A 13,474-nucleotide genomic window follows, 5' to 3' on the forward strand; every position below is an offset into this window, starting at 1 on the left:
TGGATACCAGCATTCAAATTAGAGCCTTGAACTATTTTAAACACTTAGTAAATAAATAAACCTCTACTGTGCATTTAATTCCATGCAACTTGCATCCGTTCGTAGAGACTGGGCAATCAGGCAGCACCCCCCACTCACTGCAAGGGCTTTCTCAAAAGATTTCTTTGCTAGCAAACATTTACAAATGCTATAGGGATACACAGGCTGGTGTCTCTAACAACCGACCAAGGCTCGAGTTTTAAGAATTTGAGCTACTGTGAGAATTCAGTTCTTTCCTCATTCCTTCCCTTCTCTCTTCCCAACCGCCCCCCTCCAGCCATTATCAAAATACAGCCAGGTTCTTTATTCAGGTGGGGGGAAAGACTGAGAAAAGAGGAATAAGGATGAAAGAAGAAAGGCAATGGAGCATATTTCCTTTTCAAAAAAAATAATAAAATGGAAACTGTACTCACTGTATCCTCAAAGACTATCCAGCTGGAAATCCGAGTGATTATGAAAAACCAGGGTGGGGGAGGGGTTAGAAAACTATTTCATTTCAGCAACCAAACCAAAATTAAAAACAAGAAAGGAAACTAAAAAAAAAAAAAAAAAGGATATCCAATTGCAATTTCCCAGCAATTTCAGTCCATACAGGTGCCAATCCAACCCAACGCTGAACTCTCCCCCTCTGGCAATTTGCTTTCTTCTTCTCTGTCCTTATTTTCTTGGTGGCTTTCAACTTTTCTGCTTAAAATTTCTGTAGTAGTAATGTTGATGGTTGCTTCCACTGAAGAATAGTAGCTTAAAATAAAAGGAAAAAAACAAAAATCCTTGAGGAGGATGAATGGTCCTTTTCCTTTCTGAAACTTTTCATTCCACTGTGGATCATTTGCTTAGTTTCCTTTTTCTGAGGTTTTCTGCCTCTCTGGCTCCACTGCTCCCCATTGCTCTCTATTTGTTTTTTCTCTGGAGAGCAGAAATAACTGTATTTCCTTTTGAGCAATCCTCCATCTGTATTCTTTTAATGTAATTTTGTTGTGACACTTAGGATCCAGGTCTTGCCAGATAATTTTCTTTTTGTTCCTTCTTTGCTGCACTATCAATTATCCAATCCATGTGTCTCCACATTAGAATGGGGATTCCCATTCTTCTTTTCCTCTATACCCCCACACTCCTTTAGAAAAGAATATCCTCTTGCATTCAAATTTTTATTCCTGTCTCTCAAAACAATAAACTTTTAGTCTCTCTCCCCCCTCTCCAAAGATCTGATTAGATTTCCAATCACAACCCAGTGCGCAATTGGATTTTTGATTTCGGCAAGAAGCCAGCAATCCACAGCATCAGCACCCTCTCCTTGTTTCCAACTCCACGTTATATCCTTTTGCCTTCCCTCCAACTCCTCTGCATTTTCATAATTTCACATTAAATGAAATGAAGGAGGGAGGGAGTAGAGAAAAATTCAAGGTTCCCACCAGCTGTCAAGGATAAATCCATCATCTCGTTATTTTTTAAACACTTGGGATGGGTATTTTTAACACCCACTCTCGCCTTCCCCCCCCCCCCCCCCTTTTCAAAATCCTTCAGACATTAAAACTCCCCCGATGGGGCACAAAGAAACCCGAGAAGATGTGATTTGTCCTTTCAGCTGTAGATTTCAGAAGCATACTTTGCTTTTCATTTTAGCTTCTTCTCCATCTTTTGTCCAGCAGCTATATGAATCCAGAAGCACTGAGACACATAAACTTCTATTTCTTTGAGGAGAGAGAGGGAAAGAGAGACAGGAAAAAGGATAAAAGCTCTCCCGTCTCTGCCTCCCTTTCTGTGTTTCAATGCAGGTCTGATCTCATTTCCAAGCTGAGCCTGGTGTATTTCAGATGTACAAGTTGGATTTCCCTTCTGCACAGCAGTGAGTTAGTCTCCCATCTTCTTCCACATGCCAGTTATCTTCCCCCTTTTCTTCCTTCCTTCCTTCCTGCCTCCCTCCCTTCCAAGATGACACAGTCCCAGGAGCGCAGCCGCTTCTTTCAGCTTTTAGTTTCATCCCTGACATGCATAGCCCTTTGCACAGCCGAAACGCTTCCCTCCTCCTATGAGCTGCAGCTTGAATTCTCCCCGTGTGAGCATGTAGGGACGCATGTATGTGTATATCCAGTTCCTGACAGCTGCTGTTGTTGCTGGGAGTAGCTCCGCTTTTCAGTCGCTCTGGCTTTCTGTTACTCCCCACCTTTCAGTGGCACCCTAGGATTTGCAAATGTCCCAGGGCTGGTCGCTTTGGCTACACTCACTCCTCCTTCTCCCCTTCCGTTCTCTCCCCTCTTCCGCTGTTGCGGTTTGGTTTTTTTTTTTTTCTTTTTTTTTTTTTCTTTTTCTTCTTCTTCTTTTTTTTTCCCCCTCTCTCCCCTTCTTCTCTCCTCCCCCTTCCCTTTTTCTTTGCTTGTGATCAGTAAAATACAATTACCCAATTACCTCCCATCATCTTAGCACTGATTGGTCAATTGCATTAACACTTGATGTCAGGGAAAGGGGCCGGGAGCTGCTCCGACGTGGCATTGCTGCCACCTGCTTGACAGACTGGGAACAAACTCAGGGTTACCTTAAGAAATCTCCAAGTCAGAAAGCAGTAATTGAAAAACAAGGGATCATCTTAAGGAAGGAAATGTCAAAACTCATTTTCTTAAAAGCCTGCCTGATTCTGACAGTTCAACCAGTATTCTCAGGTCCCAGCCTAACCGATGAGGCAGAGTAAATGACAACAAAATGAAATGAGGTATAAAGTTATCTTTGCAAAAGAAGTACAGGGCAACCAGTATTCACAGGTACCAGCTCTGGCCACTGATGCAGAGGCACGATAATAATATGAAACAAGGTATAAAGTTATCTTTGCAAAAACTTTAACAGTGAAAATAATTTGCATTGAAAGACAATCTGTTTTCCTATTATAAAAATCAATGTTTGTTTAAAACTTGCATGCATGCACATAAAAATTACCTAAAATTCCATTTTGGCAGTTGTTCAAGGGCAAAAGCATTTTGAATGGCTTCAAGGTTTCAGCAAGTTTGAGTCTGAGCTTCAGTAAGTTGTGACAGCAATGCAACAATGCAACATCTAGGCTCACCTATCAAATCTGCCACAGTTTGATTAGAATGACTTCTGACATGCATTTTGGAGTTTTCTGAACTGGCTCTCTAATTTGGTTTACTGAAATACTGACATGTTTGTTGTGCTCTTACCTGCTTACCCAGGTATGTTAGATGTACTTATCTATATTACCTAAAGTGCTCAGAATTGGGCTTATGTCTTCTTTCTCTCAGGGATCTAAGTTCAATGAAAATTTTACAGAAAATTTTGCATGTGTAAGGTCAGATACACTACCCACTTCATGGAAACAGAATATGGATGATGTATGTGCTGGCATTTGTCTCTCTTAAAATCAGAAAGATATTATTTATAGATTCAACTCCTCCACACAACCCCCAAAAAATAATAAGTCAGGTGCTTTAATGGTAATTATAGCAAACTTCAAATATTAAGCAGAAACTGAGTTCTTCCATGCACATAGTAATATAACTAGCTCTTTGCTCAGTCCTCCCTCAAACAGTAAAGATATGTTTGGTAACCTAACTCAGGCTTCAGCTTTTGCGTGAAATTTACATACGTGAAAATAAAATAAAGTGTAAGTTCTGTGTCATATTAGAAATTTTTCCAGAATTATTAAATCCATAAGCTAGCTGAATTCAGTCAAGTAACACTTACTGCATCATTAGCATTGACTTTCAGATTTATTCTACTGACTCAACAGGCTTTCTGGTGAGAAGGTCCTACTAGATATAAGTCAAGCAGCTGGAACCGGGCGTATTTAGCATCTGATCTTACTATCCCTGAAATCAGTGCAAACACAAATTACCTGCAATGGGTGAAAGGCTGAGTGTGTAGCAATAAGTAACCCGCACCAAGCAGTCTTTCAAAAATGCTGAAAAAGTCTCTGGGTTTTTTTGAAGAATGTTGCAAGTGTGGTAGGACATGAAGTAACAAGTTACTTGCTGACAAGTAACAATCTTTGTCTGGGTGAGCTTATTTTGTTCCTGTCTGATTCACTGATGCTGCTGGTGTATTTTGGGTCTACAAACATCTTATGGGAGTCTTTTTCTTTTAGCTACTCAAAATCCAAAAAAACCCACAAGGTTGCTCCTTTTCCCAGAAGGCTAAAAACATCACAGTCTAATATGTTTCCTCCACTGTTTTTTCAAGAAGTTCCTGAAAAATTTCCTGCTACTATTAGAGATTCTATGAGTGAAAGGGAAGGTTTCTATAACTGAATTAAACACATACAGGTGTCAGGTGCAGAGGACACATAATTTTGGGCATCCAATCAGAATCTAAGATACAAACTCTGCTGTAGCTACCGTATCTCTGTTGTTACAAAATGATACTTATGATAGAAATGTGCACATTTTCAAATGACATCAAAATACACATTTCTAACAGATAACTGCTTCAATATATTACACATCTTTCTTTATACAAAGATAATATATTTGCTGGCATATGTGTGGCTAAACAAAAAAATGTATCAAAACTGCAACATGCTCTAGGCTATGATATGATCTCTCTTAAAGTTTGTTATCTTTAATACATCAATTAGGCTTTATCACCTAATAAACATAGAAGATAGTGTGATTAGTTTCTTAGAACATAATTTGAAAGCAATCTAGTTTGCAATATTTATAGGAAAACATGCCACTCTACATGATAAAGTAAATATCCTTATACTAAACAAAATAAAATTATAATTGCATTATCTGTTCTAGAAGCATATATATCACATGTCTGTGAAACTTATTTAAAGCAAATATTTTGGTACCATCACAGTAACTCCTTTCTTAATCAAATGTTAAAAGGCTATCATTAACTCTGGAGAGAACTGTTATGTTTTTCCTACATTATACATTATATATCGTTGCCTTGAAACAGTGTTGTTTGCATGTTGCCTTCAATCTTGCCCAATCCTGAGTATGGAAGGATAACAAAACTCAAATGTATGTACTGGCAAATTTTCACATAATAAACATGAAGAACAGATTGTTACAAAGATTGCTATATAGATTGTTTTCCTTTCCAGCAGACAAGGCCAGCTACAGAACTGTCACTCTGTGTATGACTAACACTAGAAGAGACTAGTGGAAAAGACCAAACATTCACAATATTCAGTCATTTGGTGGAAGAGAAACATGGCTAAAGCCTAAGAGAAAAGGTTTCTGACCCTAAACAAAGGAGAAGAGAAACATTGTAATTGAATAAACTGAACCAAATTTTTGAGGAAAAAACAGTAAAACCAGATAGCTTTACTTAGACAAAGTGAAAAGCAATTGCAACATTTTCCTAGTCAGTTGACAGTCCCACCTTCCTTTTAAATAAAAAGGAGGAAATCATAAAGAAAATGGTGGAATATAATATTCTTTCTGTTTTATTTAGTTTTGCAGACAAGAATCTGTTTGCATATGGAGAGAGTACGTGAAATCTGTTATAGCTTACTACTTTTAAAAGGGAATACTACTTGCAGAGAAACATACTTTTGACTGCACAGATCTAGGATCAAGCTCATTAATCAGTTCATGATTCAATGGAGATGCAAAAACTCTCAGACTATATAAAATATATCATAAATAATCTAACAGAAAGAATGTAAATTTTCTATTGTAATTGGAGCCCACAGTACATAATTTCCTGTTTATGTGATTTCATTGATTATTGTTCATTTTTTTAATATAAAAAAGCACTAAAATCAGATGCATACCATCAAAATTAGCAGTTGACTGATACTGCCTCATTTATTAATTTTCATGGGTTTTTTTGGGTTTTTTTCTGATGTCTGTGTTTCAAGTGAGATGTACTTTTTTGCAGGTAATTTCTACTGGGTCATAGCATCTTGAAAGAACTAAAAGAAAAGATAGCTTCCTTCCAGGAAAATCTGGATAAAACCACAACACATGATTTTGGCACCCGGATGCGTACCTGACTGTTCAAGAAACTAATCTCTTAATAATATCATAACAACAACTGTTCCTGATAAAGATGGAACTGAATGGTGGAATGGAACTGAATTCCCTTTACATTTGAAGTGAACAACATTCTCAAAACTTCTGTATGTTTACTGCATGTTCCTTGTGCAGCTGGGTAAATAGGACAAATTTAGAATTGTTGTACATTTGTACAAATTTTCATCTTCCATGCTAACCATCCATGACTGAAAACAGCCTGCTGTTTGGAGAGACTTTCTAGAATTTCTTCTTATGGAACTGAGTCATGTATTGTCAAATTTTCTGTTATGCAGAGACAAAACCAATTCCCCAAGCTGATCAAGAGGCATGCCCTCGCTGCAAAGAGGCCTAATGGTATCCTGGGCTGCACCAGGCAAAGCACTGACAACAGCGGGAGGGAGATGATTCTTCCCCTCTGCTCAGCCCCAGAGAGGTCACACCTGGAGTGCTGTGTCCAGATCTGAGCTGCTCAGTACAAGAGAGACATGGACAGAATGGAGAGAATCCAGCAAGACAGTATAAAGACAACACATTGGAGTCTTTTTCCTATGGGCAAAGGTTGGAAAAACCAAGACTTTAGCCTGGAGGGGGCTTGGTGGAACCTTATTAATGTCTACATGTACATGGAGGAAGGGTGCAAAGGGGATGGAGCCTGTGATGCCCAGTGACAGAACCAGAGGCAGTGGGCACACACCGAAACATCAGAGGTTCCCTCTGAATATCATAAAACACTTTTTACTTTGACAGTAAGAGCACTGCACGGGTTGCCCAGGGAGGTTGTGGAGTCTTCCTCCCTTGGTAATATTCAGAAGCCTTCGGGACATGGCACCAGGCATGAATCTACTTGAGCAGTGGGAATGGACTACGTGACCTTATAAGAATCCCTTCACCCTCAAGTATTCTATGATTCTGCAATTTAATAGTCGGTAGAAGTATTTACATAAAAGGAAAAAGAAATCTCATACTTAACTGGTAAAAATATTTTTTCTAAAGTGCTCTTAACTTCTCTTATTTACTGTTGGCATATGAGAGTTATGTGCTTAGCATTCAACTCTGCACTAGCAGAGGGTCTCTTTTGTTTTCTAAAATGAATTATGCTTTGAGGAAAAGAAATATGAGAAAGAAAAATTACTAACAGAAAAAAAGGTAAACATTTCCTAATTCAGCTCTTGTAATTGTATCACAATTCTGACTAGGACATATAAATTTAAAGTATTTTCACCCTATAACTATTCTGAGAATAGTACCCAAATCCTGTGATTTTCTTATGCCACTAATTTCAGGCTTAGAATTCGGATTGAGAAGAATTCTTTCCTTTCTAGGACTGAGTGCCATTGACATTAAGCTGTCGTGCATTCATTCCATAGGAGGAATAACTCCTTTGATTTCAATGGACCATCTCCAGATTAACGCAGGTGTAAATGAGAATAGAGCATTCTTCATTTTATATCCATGCCCCATTTAATATATATTTGGTTTTCTAAATCACACAATTATATAATCATTGAGACTGGAAAATGTTAGTTGAGTAAAAAAAGAGGGACTGTTTCTTTTAAATTAAAATTTTGAGAATGTAAAATTTAAGAATACAGACGACTAGATTTGGCCAGGAATGATCCATCTGTTTGAAACTAATATCTTTATAGTCTGACAGCCTTTTTTCCCTCAGTGAGTATTAAATAGCAAAAATATGATACTTTGACACAGAGATGAATGTATCAGACATCCTAATTTCTTCTCCTGTGGAGTTATTGTGACTGGAAAATACAATTTCCACATATTGAGAATTAAAACCTAACCACATATACTTCAAAACTTTAATGAGAGACTACCTAGCAGCCATATTTTCCTACCTTGTCCTTTGTTTAGCATACATTTAAAGTGAAATTCTGATACAGGTAAAAGATTTACAATTTAACTTCTGAACCAAAGACAAGGTAACATCCAAGATCTCTAAATTTTCATCACAGAAAGAATAATGGTTTGCTTTAACCATGCAAAGAAAGTTACGGCTTTCAATAAACTGGGAAGCAAAATAAATGTTGCATAGAGAGGGCAAATAGTCAAATTGGAGAAAATAAGAAAATTTTGTGGCATAAATAACATTTCTGAAGTGGATAATTTTTATTTTCAAGATCTCTTTTCAGGTACACATAAAATAAATTACTTCATTATTTTATATTCCCATGTCCGACATTGGGGAATCATCTGTACATAAGAAAAAAATTTCACTTCATCCTCATTTACCAATATGAAAAAAACCTGTACTTTCATAGCAATTTTTTTTTTACTCCCTTATTTCTTTTTTTCCTTAAAGTACTAATGGCTCATCCTTGACCACCAGTAAACAATATAAGTTTGGGGTTTTTTTCACAGATTTGTCTAAATTCAAATGGATTGAAATACTATAATGCATATTATATAAGCACCTGATTTCTTACCGTTGGTGCTTGTAGGACTGCTGCTAGTGATGTGGGCATCAAAAGTGTTATAGCCAGGCCTCACTGGAATTGTATTTCCAGAGCCTTTGCATGATCTCAAGATGGGCTGTTTGATTCTCTCCACGCCTGCCTCTCTACCTGTAAAATGGAAATAATACTGCATGTGTTAAACAGGAAGGACTCACTTTTATTTAGGGAAGAGTAAAGTCTTTCAGTAATGTCTGTGCATGACCTGACCCCATAATTACCACATAATGTGCACCACACTAGGTGAGGCAGATTGGAAAATATAAGGTAGCAAATAGGGTAAAAATCCCCATCCCTCTACAAAATTACCATTCTTTTCTGTACCCTAGTAGTCAATACCTGATATTAAATTATTTAGGATTCCTGAGTGTGTTGTAATAAAAATTTACATTGACAGATGTTGACTTAAACTAGATGGATGAGCAGTCAGGGAACAATTTAGGACCTAGAAATGAACAAAGGCAAGAAGCATGGTATTTATACTCACAAATGTTCTGAACTATGGTATAGGTTATGTAAAAAATTACTCTTCGACCCTAATTTCTCTGGATTTTCTCATCAGGTGCTCAGCTCTCCCTTCTTTCTCCACAAACACATTAAAACTCCACATCATTTAAAGAGCATATGAAATACCTAATCATCTTTCAATATCATCTGAGAGAGATGGATGAAACACTACAAGACAAGGATGAGCCTCTTGAAACTCTTTTGGAATTTACTGGGTTACTGCCACTCCAGAACAGAACAATGGCTTGCCTAGTCCATTGTATTGTCATTTCTAAAAGGAATACAAGATTATTCCATAACAGATTGTTCCATAACTTTCACTTCATAAACCACTATAAGCAGAAGAAAAGCCAAGACCAATTTTCATTGGATTTGCACTTAAGCCCTGGAAATGTTACAAGGGGAAAAGGTAACTCTAAATTTTGAAGACAATGAGAGGAAATAGGTTTAATATAAATAAACTACTTTGTCCCCATCAGGGCAGGATCCTTTGAAAAGTTCTTAAAAAATCTGTGGTTGAGAACTTTTCTCATTCTTTATTTACCCTTTATTTATTCTTTATTTTACATTAGACATCCTAATAACAAGAAATGTTGTCAGTCACAACTGGTGAATGTGATGGCAAGAATAATGATTATTTAAAGAGTACTTATTTTCTTTTAAAATATTTTTATTTTATTATTCCAATTATTACTTTATTTTTATTGTATTAATAAACAATATTTTCTATTTATTTATTTTTTATTCAATGATAATTTAGGCGGAGTTATCCTACAAACTCGCTGAACTTCACTCCCAGGTGGAATGGTGCTAAATATTAAATCAATACTAAGTATTAAATCAATACTCACCTTACTGAATCACATCTGATCTTCAAGGTCTAGGGAAGAGTTTCTTGTTAAAAGGATTACTTCTGGTGATGAACAGAATAAAACACCTGTGAGGGATGTAACATTGTTTTAAGAAGCTGCACATCATGATTATTATAAATTGTTTGAGTGTGGGGAAAAAAACAAAGGAACCACAAGATGTGATGCACAGAAGCCTGGATTTGATCCAGAGTTATACCAAATGCTTTTTGTTTTTTCAGACCTTCTATTTCTCTCTCCTTGCACTTTTCTCCTAGCTTAGATTGAGACTGCATTTCCTTTAAATTGTATTTGCTTTACACTGCTTTGTGCATGTCAGTGGAAGTATAAAACATAACAAAATCTCTAAGAGATAAAGGAGCACTACTGGCTTCAAAAATCACAGTACTGATAGTCTTTGAACAATAAGAAGGGGTAATATTAAGAAAATTAGAATAAGAGGCTGAAGACAAATTTTCAAAAGTTCTTCAAAACTTAATGGAAAATACATTTTGTAAAGATCAGGAGGTCAAGGGATATGACCTTTCACTTAAAATGTTTCAAGTGGGCCTTATTTTCAAACGCAGCACAGCGATATTTGCTAAATCTAGCTCCGGTTAAAATGTGTTCTCCAAAGATGAGCCAACTACAATGAGTCATCACTTTTGGAAAACACATCTAGTAACTCCAGCCATGAAGGTATAGAATTGGAAGCAGTAATTAACCATCTATAATACTAAAGAACATACAGTATGTTTTACTAGCATTTCTTTTTGGGAAGAGAAATTTAGAAGTATTAGGTTCAAAGAAAAAAATTAATACAATCTCTAAAAAAATTAAGGTTGCAAAGCTGTTGTAATTTCATATAAAAACCTGTCTCAAGAAATATGATAATTAAATATAAATCAGTTTGGTTTTTTTATTTAATGCTCCTGCCCTCAGGATTTTTAGGAAAATAAATACAAACAAAATAGAAATCTATCACTTGTTATTTATTGCTATTACAAGAAAAAATAAATATGTGGTTCCAAAGTGATCTTTTTTTACAGAATTTTTTCCCTTAGCTTTTTTTTTCAAGGATTCACATAGCTATTGAAAATCATACAATTGTATGGAAATTACTGTTTCTTTTCCTGCATGACTACTGAAGATAGAAGAATCAAAAATTGGTTTGATTCTGCTTATTTTTGAGATACATTACCTATGCACATAGATGTTTATAATGAAAAATGGTAATGTTTAAATGCTTTAATGTTTAAATGTAATTGACATGGAGGTTTTATGGTTAGAAAGATTTAAGGAATAGATATAAAAGATGATCAAAAATGTGTGACAAATAATTGACAAAATTAATGATATATATTTGAAAATAAACTACATTTTAGATATTAGAAAGTATATTCTTTTAGAGAGATTGATGCAGATTGGTCGTTTAACTCAATAGTTTGCTTGTTTGTAGGTAGAGCAGTATTGGCATTGTTCCTATTAAATTAATGTGTTTAAAATCAGAAATTCTTAAATTCTTATTGTTCACACAAGAATTTGCACTTGCTGAAAATCTTCAATTTAAAATTTTCTGAACAACGTCAGAACATCACAAAACCTGACTTTATTCTACAAACAAAATCTCTAAAAGACATTTTAAAAGGTGCTTAAACATGTGGATTTGGAAAATTCTGTGATTTACAGATTTTGCCTAAGTGCATTAATCAGCTAACTCCCATATGTTTTCATCTTCAGAAGCCTTCCAGAAGAGAATACTAATTTTTTGTTTCCTAATATAGCAGAAATTAATAGTTGCTAAATGTTTAAGGTCCATGTGTAACCTTGCAGGGGTAAGGAGTATATCTTTCAGGTAATCAGCACCATCCAGGTCAGTTTGATCATACTGATATTGATGACTATCCCATTTTTAGAAAGACTTAGTTTTTATTCCTTACTTCTTTTGAGCAGAAGAAAACGAGCAGCTTGTCACTATGGTATTAGGTGGGAGGCAATGCATGGCAAGATATGAGTCAGTCATTAAGCCTGCTGGTCAGTTAAAAAAACCCTAAAGACTCAAAACAAACTGCAGCTTGTCATAATTAGTGGGGCAAGTCTATGCAGAGAGAATATGCATTAGGCAATTTATTCACAGATGGGAATTCATTTCCAGAATATGCTAAAACTGAGACAGGGAAAACATTTGAGATACCTCTTCTGTACCTTGCTGCAAAAAACTTCAAATACTTGCATTTTATACATTCCCACTTTAGCAAACTGATTGATGTTTTCTCTGGGCTAGTTCTGTGTTATACCCATGCCCATCCTTGGGATTTCATTCTCTAAGGTATTTAAGTGGGATATTTATAGGGCAACCATGCTGATGAAGACCTTATATGCTAAGCTCTAGAATGACAAGAATTTCTGCTTTGGTTAAATGAGAGCAAGTATATAAATATATCTCAGCCCTTTGTCACAAAAGTGTGTGGGAGAAGCACATTAGGCAAGGTGCTAGAAGTGAGGGAAGCTCTAACTACTTGCAGCTCTGACACATTATTATTCATTGCATGGCATGTCACTCAGACTGTCATAATGCACAGCAGAGAGCATGCACATTATCAGTGCTGAACAGCGCTGAGAGGGGCTGCAGAAGCACAGGTCATTTGGGGAAAATACCTCTAACAATCCAGGCACAAGTTTGCTGCTCTTTGTGAAATGGATCTGGCAACACAAGCAAGGGGATCATCAACTGGTTACTAACAATCAATAAAATTCATCCATTACAAATGGAGACATATCTAAAAGGCCTTCCTGAGGTGGTCAGAATTCTGTATGCAAAGTAGTCACTAAATATTTTCCAGCAAGATATATCAGTCTTGGAGTAAGTGATCTGAACAAAGAACAGGTCAAATGCTTGAACAGTTGAATGAGTACAAACGTCAGTACAGTGCTTTGCACTGAGGAAAAAAGGTTAACCATGAGAAGATAGAATCTGCAGGGTCAGAGATAGCACAAATACCAAAACCTAAAATCATCCAGGAAGAAGGAAAAGAAATAAGTCAGCAAAGTAAGGAAATCAGATATAAGCATGAGGTTCAAACACACACACACAAAACAAATGAGTCAATTAGACAAAGAAGGCAGTCTGAATTTCTTGAATACAAAATTATCAAGTTATAGATATAAAAAATCAAACTTAGTTTTTATGTATTTGAAAATTAGTTTTTATGAACAAAAATGTCTGGGTTTTTTTCCTGACAAAAATTTGCTTCCTGGAGTATTTGCAGACAATGAATTCACAATGTGCAAGTTTATTTTCCAAGCCCATCTTTAAGATGATTGCAATATTGAGATAACTTCTTCAATTTTTCTGCTTCTTTCTGTTTTCTTTTCCAATATATAGTAGTAGTCTCTGTTTAAGGATTTTGGTTTTGGTTGACTTTAAAGTCAGGCTTTAGCAGAAATTCAGAGAATCCTCAAACAGTCTTATCAGGTCAGAAAGCATTACTGTAGTGTATTGCAACCAACCCTGCGTGAGACTTTCAGGCAAGCTGGTATCAGCACTTCCAAACATTAGCTATACTTCACTCATGATATTTATTTTAGAATACATTTGATAATGTGATAAAAATCATATGGTAATTTTTCTTGT

The 13,474-nt window shown here is 36.0% G+C and overlaps 1 protein-coding gene across 17 annotated transcripts in view; it reads right to left on the reverse strand.

Annotated features, from left to right (window-relative positions):
• Nucleotides 1–13,474, reverse strand: part of LRRC4C (leucine rich repeat containing 4C) — a 485,253-nt gene that overhangs the window by 87,600 nt on the left and 384,179 nt on the right. For 10 of the 17 annotated variants that reach the window (XM_038137117.1, XM_038137109.1, XM_038137115.1 and 7 more), the window contains 2 exons: nt 9,844–9,929; nt 8,459–8,596 (listed from right to left, as the gene is read on the reverse strand). The exons of 2 other annotated variants lie outside the window; for them this stretch is intronic. The gene's annotated coding sequence lies outside the window, so the exon portion shown is untranslated. Of the gene's footprint in view, nt 1–452; nt 5,163–8,458; nt 8,597–9,843; nt 9,930–13,474 lie in introns of those variants that run through there. 5 more of the 17 variants (XM_038137121.1, XM_038137119.1, XM_038137118.1 and 2 more) reach the window with 3 other exon arrangements.

The sequence above is a fragment of the Motacilla alba genome, chromosome 5 (assembly GCF_015832195.1).
Source record: "Motacilla alba alba isolate MOTALB_02 chromosome 5, Motacilla_alba_V1.0_pri, whole genome shotgun sequence".
In the NCBI taxonomy this organism is placed as follows: domain Eukaryota; kingdom Metazoa; phylum Chordata; class Aves; order Passeriformes; family Motacillidae; genus Motacilla; species Motacilla alba.